Source organism: Cardiocondyla obscurior, linkage group LG15 (genome assembly GCF_019399895.1).
Source record: "Cardiocondyla obscurior isolate alpha-2009 linkage group LG15, Cobs3.1, whole genome shotgun sequence".
NCBI lineage: Eukaryota > Metazoa > Arthropoda > Insecta > Hymenoptera > Formicidae > Cardiocondyla > Cardiocondyla obscurior.
Genome location: NC_091878.1, coordinates 1,818,589 through 1,833,227, shown reverse-complemented (window position 1 = coordinate 1,833,227; position 14,639 = coordinate 1,818,589). Strand labels below are relative to the sequence as shown.

The 14,639-nt window shown below is 41.4% G+C and overlaps 1 protein-coding gene and 1 long non-coding RNA gene across 5 annotated transcripts in view; one reads left to right on the top strand and one right to left on the bottom strand.

Moving 5' to 3' along the window:
• Plexa (plexin A) overlaps window positions 1-14,639 on the top strand; it is a 192,963-nt gene that overhangs the window by 168,687 nt on the left and 9,637 nt on the right. The window lies entirely within an intron of this gene.
• On the bottom strand, window positions 8,635-13,754 carry LOC139108684 (uncharacterized). Of its 4 annotated transcripts, none has more exons than XR_011546702.1 (3): window positions 11,752-13,754; window positions 11,044-11,634; window positions 8,635-10,783 (listed from the first exon to the last, which is right to left on the bottom strand). It is a non-coding gene; the product is annotated as an uncharacterized lncRNA (long non-coding RNA). The 4 variants fall into 4 exon arrangements; XR_011546701.1 differs by having other exon boundaries at window positions 8,635-11,634; window positions 11,752-11,920; window positions 12,710-13,754; XR_011546700.1 differs by having other exon boundaries at window positions 8,635-11,634; window positions 11,752-13,172; window positions 13,357-13,754.

Genomic DNA, 14,639 nt, shown 5'->3' with positions numbered 1-14,639 from the left:
AGAAGTAGATTGGATATTATGCCATATATCAACGAAGTTTACTAATTATACCCTTGTGTATTCTAGGAAGCGCATTGTAATATTATGCTCGGCGCTCGGTAAGAGCATAAGTCAAAATTGCGTATAATCTGGAGTTAATAAATGAAAATTGCAATAAATTCTTGGGGAGAAAAAAAGAAAAATAGTAGAACAGCTTTTAAATATGATAAAGGTTAAATGAATAAAAATTGGGGAATTTCTACTGCGTAATGTATTTTAAAGCAATTAACTCATTTTGAATTAAGTTAAAGTACATAATTTAAATTTCTTTCATAGAACTAGAAATACCGCACGTTCTGGTCTTGTCATTAAATTCGGGATATTTCGAGACGTTAATGCGATTTATTTTAAAATAATATAATTGGATTCCGATAAGACTTTCTTAACTTAATATATTTTATTATTACCTCAAAAAAAGCGAAAATATCTTATAGTATAATAAATTACATTTTTATATTTAAGTACCTAATTTTTTATTTATTTATTGAAGATTTAATGTGAATAAAAATGAAATATCGTTAGATATTATTTCCTGAATTCACGAGATTAGCACGACCTAGTAAATCTCCTTGGCGTGTAACATTTCGCATAAATGCTTCAATCGTGAATAAAAAAAGAAGTGAACTCTATCAACGATTTGTTAAAATTTGCTATCGACAAACTAATTGTGAATTTTATTTTGAAACCGAAACTCACGGATACAGATTGAACACGATAAATGCTTCAAATTCTGATTTCGCAGCTACGTAATCCGATTACAACTGACATTTTTAATATCCCTGTATATTTTATCACAGCGATTGTTATTTTAAGTTTATTCACAGTTTTCTCGCGCTTCTAAAAAAAGAGGGAGGCGGGGGGAGAAAGGATTTCGTGCAGTACCAACTGAAAAATTTAGTCCTAATGGAGTATCGTTGCACATTAACAATCATTCGATGGGACGCAAACGTGACCGCTTTCTCTTTTTTTTTTTTTTTATTCTCGATGGCTCGTTTTTCAAAATTAGTTCGGGCTGACTTCGACAGCTCGCGTTTCACGCGAATGCCCGGTCGAAGTAACGAACTTTGGCATAATTGACGGGAGGCGCACGCGTGAAGCACGGCTTTCACCCGTAAATCTTTGGATGCACAATCGACGTTGGTGTTCCACCACCGCGCGTACGCGAACCTCATCCGCTAACTGGACCATATTTTCATCTTCCTCGTGAATTTAATCCCCCTTCCGATTTCAATCCCGCCCGCGGCCCGAAATGACGATAAACACGACGGACAGTATTTCAAGTTTGATGGTAATTTTTAAGTGCATTAAATGCACGGCGAATGCAGGACCTGTCTCGTTAGTTTATTTCGCGTCAAGTCAAACTCGATAGCATCACGTTGGGTTTTTAGCGAGGCGCAAAAATAAATTGATGTAACGCGATCGTTTTTTGTGACACTTACGAAACGTCTTTAAAATGAACGTTTTATTTACGGCGCTGATGTATTCATTACGGATAGCCGTATCGAATTCGATTCTCCTACGTGAATAGAGCGTTATTTTAAGAACGAAATTGTAAAGGTACTTCATAAATGTCAAATATCGGTTATTTTTCCGATTTGTGTATATTGCGATAATAATATTCGTTTTTACAGGATAAAACTGTTTAACAAATAGATCCTTTTTAAAATATAGATACGCGTGTTATAACAAGCACGACGAAGGGAACTCCTAGCAGCGCAAGTTTGTCTGGGTTTCAAAAATAGTATTCGGAAAAAAAAAAAGAAAAGAAAGAAAGAACTCTTGATTTACCTTTCGACCCCGAAATTAAATGGACTTCAACAAGATAGCTGTGAATTTTATTCAAGAAAACTCGCGACGAGAAATTCAAGTTCGACCGTGTCTCTATTAATTTATTATTCCGCAAGCTGAGTGCAGACTTGCGTAACGAGGGATGCCGAATCGCGGCGGCGATGGGGGGAGAAAATTTTTACGACCGGTATCGCGGCCGGCACTCCCGTCGAAAGTAAAAACGGAAATAACCTAGGGCACTGCGACATGTGCGTGTCCGTAAAAATCCAAAGAATGAATCGTAAAAGTACGCGTACGAGGGCAAAAATATGAAGAGGCGGAAGGGACGAGCGGCCACGTAGAAATCAAATGAAGCAGCGAGAGCAAGTGGCAAAGGGGAGAAAAATGGAAATTACTAAAAAAGGAAAAAAAAAAAAAATTGGAATACGATGAGAAAAGTCTGCGGTGAAATCGCGAAAATCTCGAGAGAGAGAGACACTATTATTACATTCGTTGCTCGCAACGTAAGAGAACTTATCCTTTTTTTTTTTTTTTTTTTTTCAAGAAAATATATACGATGTATTTTAATAATTTAGTAATTAGATTCGGTGCGATGCACACTTAAGATGTGAAAGTGAGATGCAAAACAGTAATTTAATGGAAATGTACACATATGAATACGTCGTTGGCGAAAGTCATTTTATTAATTTCAAACGGACAAATGGTATGTTTTATATATATATATTTTATATATATATATATATATATATATATATATATATATATATATATATATCGTTCACGATCGAGGGACCAATAAAGCACCGGTACATTAGAGGTCCGAGCGCAAAGAAAATATAGATAACCACGATAGAGCGCGAGCGTGCAAGGGGAGCAAGGTAAAGTATGTCCATAAATACGGCAGAAGTCGGAACACGGAGCTGTATGAGCTATAAAGAGGAAGCGAGACAATAAGTGGCGGGAGCGACCGAGGAATCGGGCGGGCGAAATAAGGTGAAAAGGAAAAATCGCCGGCAAGGAAAATATACTCGAGAGAAACTCGGCGACGAGAGAAAGGAAAGCACGGAGAGTGTTATTAATGTTGGTCCTCAGACGACGAGACCAAATCTGACCGCTTTGTAGTCAAAGAAAACTCATTTCACCCATGAATTTTTAAAATAATACGGTCCCTAAGTTCATCTCTAACAATCTCTCGCACGTTCTTCGTTCCGTTAAACAGCGGCTGATATAATCACGGTAGTTCGCTAAGAGTTCTTCTAATTCGTGCCGCGGCAATTCATTTTAAGCGTTATTTCACTTGGATCGCTTTCGATAGCGGACGCTTTCGATCGTATATTTAACCGCGAGCTGCGCGAGGCACAAAAATTTGAGCGACACAGGCCCGCTGGTGGCGCTAAATTATCTTTCGCATACGGCATAAGAAAAACTTACCGACGCCCATCTCGCCCGACGACGGCAAACCTGGGGCGAGGATAATTATAAAATAAATCTCTAGAGGGAAAGCGGAATGAAGTGTATTAATAAATTGGGTGGTAGCTGGGTGGATGGTGGTAGCAAAGCCATAAAGATGAAGCGAAGAGGGGTGAAGGGAGGAAAAGCTATGAGGCGAGACGGTGGATGGAGAGGAAGAACTCTCGACGAAGGCGGAAAAGATGACGGTGAGAAGAAGAAGCTGAGAAACGGGTGAGAGAGAACGGTCGGAGAAGAAAGAGGGGAGAAAGAACACCAAGGAAAACTTGGAAGACGAGCCATTGTTTCTCCATGCCAGACCCGTTTCGAGACTAATGAATTGTATTATTGGAAATCCAGAATACAAATTAGATTCTCTTACTGTATATTACATGTATATGTATAAACGTGTAATATTAATATAATAAATTTTAACAATTATATAAAAATCATAGTAAAATGTAGTGCTTACATAAATATTGAATAGAAGCGTGACGTTTAAAATGCCTCGGTTAGATAAATGAGGATTCCCTAAGAAGTAGCCGACTTTATCGCACGCGGGGCAAAAGAATAATCCGTAAAAGTAAGAGGGGCAGTGGAGCCGTCGAAAAATGACGGAAGATTAATTCGCCGCGTTTCTTACAACAGTTTCGACATTTTGCCGGAACCGAACTTTCCCTTTAGAAAGCCATTTTTTCCGATTGTCGTGCATAACGCACGGCGGGATGACGGGGACGTGCGAACGTGAGTTCGCAATCGCGCGCTGATCGCGCTGCTACCGGCGAACGTTTATTTAGCGATCATTCGGGCACGGCTCGTTGAAAAACGATTTATACCGCGTGTTCTCTCGCGTCGACTTAGGATTCGCTGTTCCGCCGCGCGCCTTTCGCGACAGGATTTTTGCGAGACTACCACATCGTATGGTCGTTAGCGTCGGACGGGCGGTATTGAAGGGCCCCGAAATGCGGCGTTAGCCGCGCAAAGTATGATTTATAGGAAAAATCCGATTAGCTTCACTCGCGGCTGCAGTACGTACGCGTCTTCTCACCGTAGCCACCCTCTTTTCATCATCATCCCGCTCACACCCTCGCGCTCGTTTTTTTTGTTCCGCGGTACCGGCGTGGATTTCTAAGGCGAATTTACACGGTTCATCTCTGATCATCCTGGATGAAACGACTCGACTCCGGTCGCGATGAAAATTTCATTAGACGTCGTAATTGTCATTTATCAGTTTCCGATACGCGTGACGTACGTTAGTCTCTTTAACGAGCGATCCTCGTGGAAAAGTGGGTTGTCGCGGGATCAGAAATATACTCGGGCGCTCAGGGTAAAAGTAACGTTCCAGAACAATGCTAGTCAATTGATCCGCACCGCGAAGATGTCGACTGTATTAATTTCGCTCGCTCCCCGCGGCTTCGTCGGGAATGAAATCTCGGCCTGCCGCCGGAACGAAATGCCGTACCACCGGCTCCCTCGCTCCCTCCCTCCCCCCTCGGGGCATTTCGTTCCAGGATTGTCGTGCCGCTTAATTAGAGTTCGCGAGATGAGACTTTTTTTCCCCACCGTGTTTCAATAGCGATTCCATTCGGCGATTCGATGGCAATTAATCTCGGACGTTGTCGAGGAACGGACGAAAGCGCAGGTAAATAGTGGAGGACCCTTTTATTCGGGGTAAAACCGATAAAAAGTTCGTGGCGTTATTCTGGATTCTTGCCACCTTCCTCTCCCTCCCTCCCCCTTTTTTTCCCCGCGGTCCTTCGCGTCGAAAAACAACGACAGATTCGAATAATGAAAAATTGTTGGCCGACTATCGCGCGCAACACCGTGGCGTACAATCGCATTATGTCAACCTCGGTTGTTTTATGCCGGGACGGACGGAGGTAGGGGTGGGAAAACACGAGGGTGAAACACATTATGCGCGCGCTTTTACCGACGTCGGGGCGACCCGGTTATTACACACCGCGAGTTCATTTATCAAATCGTGGGATAGCGAGTTCTTGCGCCTCCATCGGGGGGTTCGACTAAAAACGCGATTCGCCGGCTATAAATGCGCACTGCCGGCCGTCGCTTCTTATCGGCACCGATTATCGCCGGGAAACGATGATTCGCGCGTGCGGCATTTTAATGACGGCCGCGGATGAATGTCCGATGGTCCCTCCCCCCCTCCTGTTAATTTCAGTTTAATGGATTTCTCCGGCCTGCGATTATTTTTCGTCGCGTCGTTATCGCTGGGATATATAATTTAACGTACTTCCAGCGACCAACCTTTCAGAGCTCCATCAGCATTAGCACCATCGCTAGGTGCACGTTGCGAATTAGAAATAATAGTAATAAGGAGAATTGAATTAAAGGACTTTGCCGTGGCCCACCATTTCGTCGAGACGCGATGGAAATAATGGGAAAAAATACCGTGAAAGATTTATCCGTTTCTATCGAATCGCTATTTCGGTCCTAGCTCGCAAATACCTAACTGCGATTCAACAATAATGACGCAACCCTCGTTGCCATTGTGCCGCTTGCGCTCAGTTCCGTAAATGTGACAACGATAAAGTATCGATTTTTCATACCGATCGTTTATTTTTACCGAAGCTAGATTAGCGATTCATCACTTTTTTTTTTCCATTCCGATCCACCGCGGTTAGATTTGCACGGCTAATAACGATTGGTTTCAGGAGTCGATTAACGTTAATGATTTAAAAACCAGTTCTCGGTACTTCAAAAATGTCACATTAAAATTACACGCAAAGCTTTATTAATAAAATAAAGATAGAAAGAGGTCGCGCGGATTTTTTTAGTAGATTACATATAATATCTACGCGTCTGCAAAATTGTAATCCTTTCGTCATGCCGACAATAAACATACATATATAATAGGAGCATAAAAAAAATTAATTAGTACGATTCTAAATAGGTAAAAGAACGCGTTTGCGCAGCAAGGAAATTTCTACTCGCTCGAAACTAGGATGCGAGATTACCCGACGTTAAAAATCTTTCGACTCGCAGCAGCGAACTAAGGCGATATTGATATAAAATGGTGAGGAGCAACTTCTGTCATTAATATTAGGCACGGATAACACGGGAAGAGAGTCGTAAGTGATAAATGACGCGGATTTAATATCCCGCGAAAGTTCTCGGGATAGATCCATTATCACAGAGCACATTACATTCTATATTTCTGAGTCGGGGTTAATGAGAGTTAATTCTAATCGATTTCGTTCATTCCCTCCCTTCGCGAATCCCGCGGGGCACGAACGCGCATCCGATCCCGCTAGATAAAATCGATAGGAGAGATTCATGAAATAGGATTTTGCGGGAATCTCTCAGTCGGCGGAATACATTTGTGCCGCTGTCGAACGGCTCTAAGAGACATTGTCCTCCCGTCACCCTTCTCGCTGAGTGGCGCCAGGAAAATCCCTATTCTTTCGTCCCCCCGCTGCCCGTCGCGAGAAGAAATCCCGGCGATAGTGCGGCGAACCGCGTCGAAGAATGCATTTAAAAATTCCGGAGAGCCGGCGGTTGACGGAAGGGGAAGAGAAAAAAAGGGGCTAAAAGGCTGAAGGGACGCGAGGGGAGAAAGTAGGGTGGGATGCATACGTAACTTGACGTATAATCACCGCGTCGGAGTACATCGCGGGAGTACATCCGGATTTAATCGCCCTCCCGTACCTCGAGACATTCCGACGGGACGCAAAAACACGCACCGTAGGTTCTTGCTCCGATTATCGCTCCTAAATCTGTCGTGTGTTATCGGTAATTAACAATTTAATTTATTGATCGGCTGACAGTCCGTCGCTTCCTGCACGCGCGACCGGAGACAAAGACACGTTTTGTTAATCAGTCTTGCTCGCTGTTTATCATGCAACGAGCCCCGAGGTGTGGATTTCACCGTGGCATTAATGCGCAAACACCTTTACGTGGGACGTGCAAACATGCTCGGTTCGAAATTGATTCAGGAATGTCGACGTTCGATTCGCTTTTTATCGGCCAGTTCGACGCGCCGATCGGCAGCATATGTTGCCCACGCAATGCGAGCGCAAAGATAGACGCACATGCGATTGCATCGTACCAGAAAAAAAAAAAGCGGGAACGCGGCCGGCTCGTTAATTAAGACGTCCACCTACTTCTCGGCAGCATCGCGCGGCGATTATTATTTTCCGCGCGTTTAACCATCGTCGATTGACTGTCGAGATACGAAGACAACTATGTTCTATCATCTCGCTTCTTTCGTTATTTTTATTTTACTTAAATTTTTTCTCTTTTTTTTAATTTAATAGCTTGTCTTCTGTGAATCGAAATAACTGTTGGCTATCATTATTTTTTTTCTCACGAGTATATACAAATTTAAAAAGACAAAAAAATATCTCTATTTGTTCCGCTTAATGTGACTGATGTATCAAGCCTTCATCAAATTTTTTTCACGTCAATCCAGATGACCGTTTCTGAATTATTCCTCCGAACGTTCATCTTTATTGTTAGATACCTTCGTTTTATCGGCGTTTCTTTTGTATATATTTATCCTTTTTCTACGTTCCTTATTCCGCACGCAACTTTCTTGCGAGCTCGTTGCCCGCGCCTTGTCTCCGTCTCCTTCATCATTACCAGGTACCCCGTTTACGTCTACCTCGATGCTTCTTCCTCTATTAAGAAATAATTTCTATCTGCCTCCTTCCTCCCTCCTCCCCGTACCCTCCACCCTCTTTGCCGCCTCATCCTCGACCTCGCCGACCTAGCCTTTATCCCCGCGCGTTTATTAAAGCCTCTTTGTGCGTCGACGTCGGCCGGGGATTTGCCGAGGCCGAATGACGCGCGAACATCGCACTCGTGTACCAACACGGGTGAAATCACGCGTCCCGAAACGGCGGATACCGCGCGCGAACCTTAGAATTAGCAGCCATCACTAACACTCGGTAGCCCCGTAATTATTGTGATTATTACCCTTCCGCCCTGGTTTTACCTGGACACCAGGACTTGTAACATAGTTACTCGCGTCGTGATTACCTGTCCCAAGTAACGACTCATTACCCGGCAAGTGGTCGAGCGCCCACTGATACACGCGGTGGACATGCAGCCTTTGGCCCTCGTTTCAGGTTTTTTTTTTTTTTTTCCTACCACGACGGGACGCTATTCGGTATTCCGCGGAATCTAATCTGCTATTGTAACCTAAGAGTTCTTTCCGACGGATTATTCTTCGGTTTCTATCGCGTGACAAAATCGTATCGTTACCGAAACCTTTCGGGGAGCGTAACGTTTATTAACAACGCGACGATGGAAGCTGCCTATGTTGTAAGTAACAATCTATCCTTCCGCCTTTATTAAAAGGCATTAATTATTGTTCTAATGAGCATTGTAGAATAGACGAGCAGATGTTTGCCAAATTGCGCCAAATTGCTTGTCGGCTCGATTCGCGCTGCGCGACGCGACTTAATTAATATTTGTTAATTAAATCGGAATAGCGTGCCGTGCGTTTACCGCGAGCTTCGCTTCGCTCTCTCAATTCAATTTGTTGTAAATTACATGCGAGTGTTTAACTATTCCATTTCTGCGGCAATAAAACAGCTCGCTTGCAGGACTGTGCGAGTCTTTCTTCTCGTTACATTATCGTTAACAGGCTACAGTGCCGAAATTACTGAGCCAATATCAACGCGCCGCTGCTAGAGAGCCCGGTATTACGGAAAATTTCTGCAGAAGGAAAATTACGGTCCTCGCATCTTAGAATCCGTCCCGAAGAGTTTCGCAAGGGAAATCAAACCGAGCCCGAAGGTCTAACTCTTTACTAATTACTCAGGCAAAATGAGAAAATCGCGAAGCCTGATGTACTCGTTACATTACACAATATTACCGCGATCGTTACCGATCGTTACGTAAAGCACCTATCTCGGGACCGCCAGGAATAATTGCCAGACGGTGAATGTCATTCTCTAAATTCGTTACATCGAATGTAAACGTCGTCGTCGCGGCGATTCACGTCGCGTTTCGACATGATTACTGTTATTACCGTTCGAAAGTGCGGCCTTTTTATTAGGCTCGCGAGAACGTCCGGTCCCCGGGGACCCCGTCTCCCATCCGTCGCCGTCATTTCGCTGTCAATTGAAAATGGACGTCGCGGGCCGAGATTTAATTTACGACCCCTTAACCGCGACCGCGAGTGAGACTCGCGGTGAGGTCCGGAGAACGGATGCTGCGAAGCGCACCTGGCAGAGGGACGCCGCGCGAAAAAGACACGGCGCGCCGAGAATCTTAAAATAATAGCTCACAAATTGTAGCCGCGCTATTACTTTCGGTGACGGCAATCTCGCGTCTATGCGACCACCTGCGTTGGAAGGAAGTTTACGGCGAACGCACGACATCCACCTGGGAGATCTCGATTAAAAACTAATTTTTTTTTTTGGTCATTTACGTTGCACTCGAAAAATTCACCACCGTTAAATGATTACAGTCGGATTATTCTACGCTATTACCGCTGAAATCGGCAAGGGAACGCACGCATAAAATATTTTTTGCAAATGTGCATTATCGTGGGAAACTCCATGGGAAAACGGAATGCGTAATGAGAGGTCGTCATTGAACTAATATCGAGAATTAATAACCAATAAATACTTAAACGGAAGTAACGTTTACTCCGCGCCGGCCGACGGCGGTTGTTCATAATTTCGTCGTGAATATTTAACTCTTCATCCCACCCGCATGTAGTCCCCCCCGTTTCGCTCGTGCGAGAGCACTCAGTATTACATACATGGTAAATATATTATACGCCTGTTATCTACAATCATCAGTAACTGAGCCCCTCTAAATTTGTACCGGGCAAGTTTCTCTCATTTTTTAACAAATCCCCCGAGCCTGTCGTAAAGACGCCGTAAAGTTTTCCACTACCTCAAACGTTTCTCTTAATATAACTCAGATATTGCATTCTCGCCGAACTATTTTTTCGATGGACACAACATCGTGAATCACACGATACAACGATCGCGTCAATTACGTTCTCTTTCAATTACTGATCCTAATTTTAAAAAAAGATATCTAACATAACCAGAAGTTTCGCCTACGATAGGATACGCAGTACCCTGGGTGGTTTGTAATTCGGTGCCGAGTTCGTTTAAAATTATTTTTTAGCGAGAATAAATTATGATACGCAGACGAGTTAGAAAACGATTTTTTAAAACGAAAACGAATCAGAGAAGTAATCGAGAATGTCGACTATATGTCGTAAGTGGTCGAGAAAGACGAAAATGTCTTTCCATTCTCGAAGTTAAAGCACTTTCTAAACTACTCTACTGCTACTTCTACGTATGTATAGGCAACGAATCTACGATTATCTACGTTATAATATTTTTAAATAATTACTGAATATTAATATAATATATTTATAATTACAATGAATACTGTAATAAAATATAATTATTTTTTTGTTAATCGTTAATTCATTGCCTCGGTAAAAAAAAATTGATTACTCACATTCGATGCGATGCGAGCGGAGTTCAGCTACTAGATCCGATGATGGGATGATATTCTGTAACACAAAAGAGAAACAAAAATGAAAAATATATGTAAGATAATATTTATCGATTTTAACGTGATTTTTTATGAATATTTTTAAAGAGATTTTTGAAAATATAATAATTTTACTTTAAAAAAAAAAAAAAAAATTTTTTTTAATTTTAAATCTTTTTTACTTTAACATTTTTTTTTATAATTATTATTGAATAATGAAAGGAGTCAATTAAACAGAAAAAAGATTTTGTATTTATGTAAATTAAAAATGATACTTACCCAAACGGTGCTCCGCTGATGCCTGATGTCCATCCGGGACCAGCTCCTCCTCTCAGCACTCAGATCGTTCGTCCCTCCAGAAGTCACTCGCGACACTCGCGAATACGCGCGCGGATTGTTAATGAAAATTAATCGCGCGACCTCTGACGTCACTCCCGATTTAAAGATATATATAATAAAATTCGTACGCGCGATTACTTATATGCGGTATCCGCGACGAACTCTGACCGTGGTTCGTTTATTTAATTATCGGCGGCAACGACACTTAAAGTTTAAATAATATCTTAGGAGGTGCTTATAGCTGTAAAATACTGTATTAAATGGCACATTGAAATATACAATTAATATAATCAAATCTACAACTACTACTATTACTACAACTACTAACTACAAGCTTTGTTTTACGCGAAATTCGCGAAATACGCGGACACCCGATTTACGCGGAATGATTTACGCGATCTACATGAACATTTCGATTTAAACGTGTTTTTTAAATAATTTTTACGCGGTCAGCGATAATTTTCTTATATCGCTGACATTGAAAAAAGTTTTTGACTCACCATTTGATGCGCAGTAGCGGAATTGTCTGATCTGCAACAAATAAATAGAAAATTTAAATTATTGAGAGGCTGAAATTGTTTATTGTCTTAAAAAAATTTAATTGAAAGTACAAGAATTAATTTTGTGTTAAGGATAAGTGATACCTACCAAGGGGTTGATCCGCTAAGGCAAGATGCCTTTCCGAGGCCTCCTCCTCCTCTCAGGGTGTTTGGAACGTGGGGCTAAATCATCCTTCCACACTAGATATTGGTGATGAATTACTCGTAACAGTATGGAAGACCGCGGCGACAAGAGTACTCTTCCTTCAGACTTCCATCTGAAATAGAAAAGTACTTCAGTTGAAAATGATCTTGGGATACTTCGCGTAAAACTCATTGAGCGTGACAATTACTCTTCTGTACTCGTGGAGCTCCGCTATCTCCGTATGCTGCGTATGATCTACTACGCTACGTCGTATTGATAAAGGATAGGATAGGAGAGGTAGCGAGAGTAGTGAAGGAACATTACACAAACATCGGCCGGCTCGTCCTAAGTCAAGGTCTATGTGTGTGTACATTTTTTAGCGATGAAGTTCAGTGAAGCGTGAAAAGATATATACTCAAAATAATATTTTAAATATCATGTGAAATATTATGCCGAATATTCACTATTCACTTTAACAAACTTATAACTAAGGAATATGTTACGGCATTTTATTTACTGAATCAATCACTTATTGTTTAAAAAATTAACTTAAAAAAATTAATATTATTAAGGGAAATGTACAGACGTACGAATCGTAAGAAAAAAAGTAATTTTTACGATTTTTACTACTCGTATATGATATGTACATTCATACGTTAATTATATTAATTTCTTTAAGTTGATTCAGTGATAACGATAAGTGATTTACTCAATCTAATAAAATACCGCGACCTATTTCTCATTGTGTGTTATAAGTTTGTTAAAGTGAATAATATTCGACATAATATTTTACATGATATTCTAAAAATTATCTCAAGTATAAATTCTTTTACACTTTACTGAACTTTACACAGATATCGGTAAGGTAATTACGTGCTAGCTAAGATTTTTATTTTACTAAAAAGTAAGAAATAATTTTTACACTGGTTTGGTTGCTGCGGCTGCTCTCCCGATGTAAAATAGTCCTCATGAGTCTCCTCTTACCCTCAGGATGTTGTCAAGGATAATGCGTTGGCATCTTCCTTCTACGCACAGGGTAGCACGAGAACCAAGACTGTAAAAACGCAATTACGGGAACTATTAAATACATTATCAATTAAATACCTGCGTGACTCTGGACGACACTCGAGTTACTCACCTTTGTAAATCTTCCTCCGAGATTAAAACGACGCCTCCAGGAAGATATCTGACCTATCCAATGCACTGGCTGCGGCGTTAAAGAGACACGTTCGCTCTTTTCTCGTGTACGTGCGTCGTCCATGCACGTGCTTCGCCGTGTGCGACGCTGGGCCTGTATGCCGCCGGATGCTGGCGGCCGAGCGTACTCGAACACGATCGAAGGCGCCCGACTATTCCGTTTATTCCACTGTAGTCGTAATTCACTGCTGAAAATAATTAAATATAAAATAATTTTCTTTCATTGAATATTACCTCAAATATTATGCTGAATATTCTCTTTAAAAATGCATACGTCTGTAATTTATCGACGAAGTATACATATATTTCACGTAAAATTGTTTTCTCACTCATTGACAGATAATTTAACGAAAATATAAAAATGATGCGTACCTTGAGGTTGCTCCATCGAAGCAGGGTGTCTCTTCCGAGGCCTTCTTTTGCTCTCAGTATGTCGGGTCGTGTTCTCTTTTCTCGCACAAGATTATCACCTAAAAAAAGAAAACGGTCACATAGATAAAATATTCAGAATATTTCATCTACCACGATGAGATCGTACTCGGGAAGGGAAGTATTTTTATTACATAAAGTCAGATTATCCTATATGTTATATCTATCATAAAAATGCATAAATATATTTTTTTTTTTTTAATTTTTACCCAACGGTCGTTGGTTGTAGAAGGTAATTTTCATCGCCCGATGTCTTCGTTCGTCGAGCGCAATTAATTTTCAATCTTCCACGACGTTTTCGGTTATCGCCAGATGAAGTCGAAAGTGATAACGTGTCGATAGTACGTCGACGACGTCGACGTGCAGGAGTCGCGTACCCTGCTCGCTCGCCTTCTTCTGGGTGTCTTGATCGGCCGCACGAGTTTCACTGCGTTATTTAAACAAATGTATATAATTCTTTATGCAAGCTTCGCAACATATTCGACTGCCGATGAGCAAATATTAAAATGTGACGTCTCGATAATGCGAAAGTTACGTACGGTACCTGTGCCTCGACTTTGGCGTACTTCTCTCGAGCGCTACGCACTTTACGCGTTAAAATAAACTACGTATATCGATTATTACACTGAATATTACATGTATTAATATGTTATGAAGTTACAATCGGTGGATGCGTTGCAATATGATATTCATCGATTACAGCCCGCCGCTACACTCAACTGCCCGATTAAACGAATCTGTTTAACTTTTTGTACTACCAACTGTGTTTTTTGGCGAGCGTCCGCAAATGCGTTCAGCGAGAACGCTGTTGGTAGCGTTAAAAATTAAGGGCTGTTTCGTCCAATCAGAGCTTGATCGAAGCGATATAAACTAAATTTCTATGAATGCAGATTAACTCGAATTTCGCCTCATCTCGCTCCTTAATTAATTAAATTAAGATAAAGAACAACCCGAGCTGAACAAGCCGAGATCGAAATAAATTCGCACGAAGAAATATCTCTCACTCAATTATTTGTCGCTTACGCGGAGCAGTCAAAAATAAAAAAATTGAGAACATAATTATAATCATAAATATATTTAAAATTACCTGTAGAAATTGAAAGAGCGCTCATGAATTACTCTCCGCGTATAGACAACCGATCGCGGAAGTGATCTCGCCGCGAATTAGGAGGTTTTAATTATTAAATACGTCGCGACGTTCGTCGATAATATCCCGCTTCGGCTAA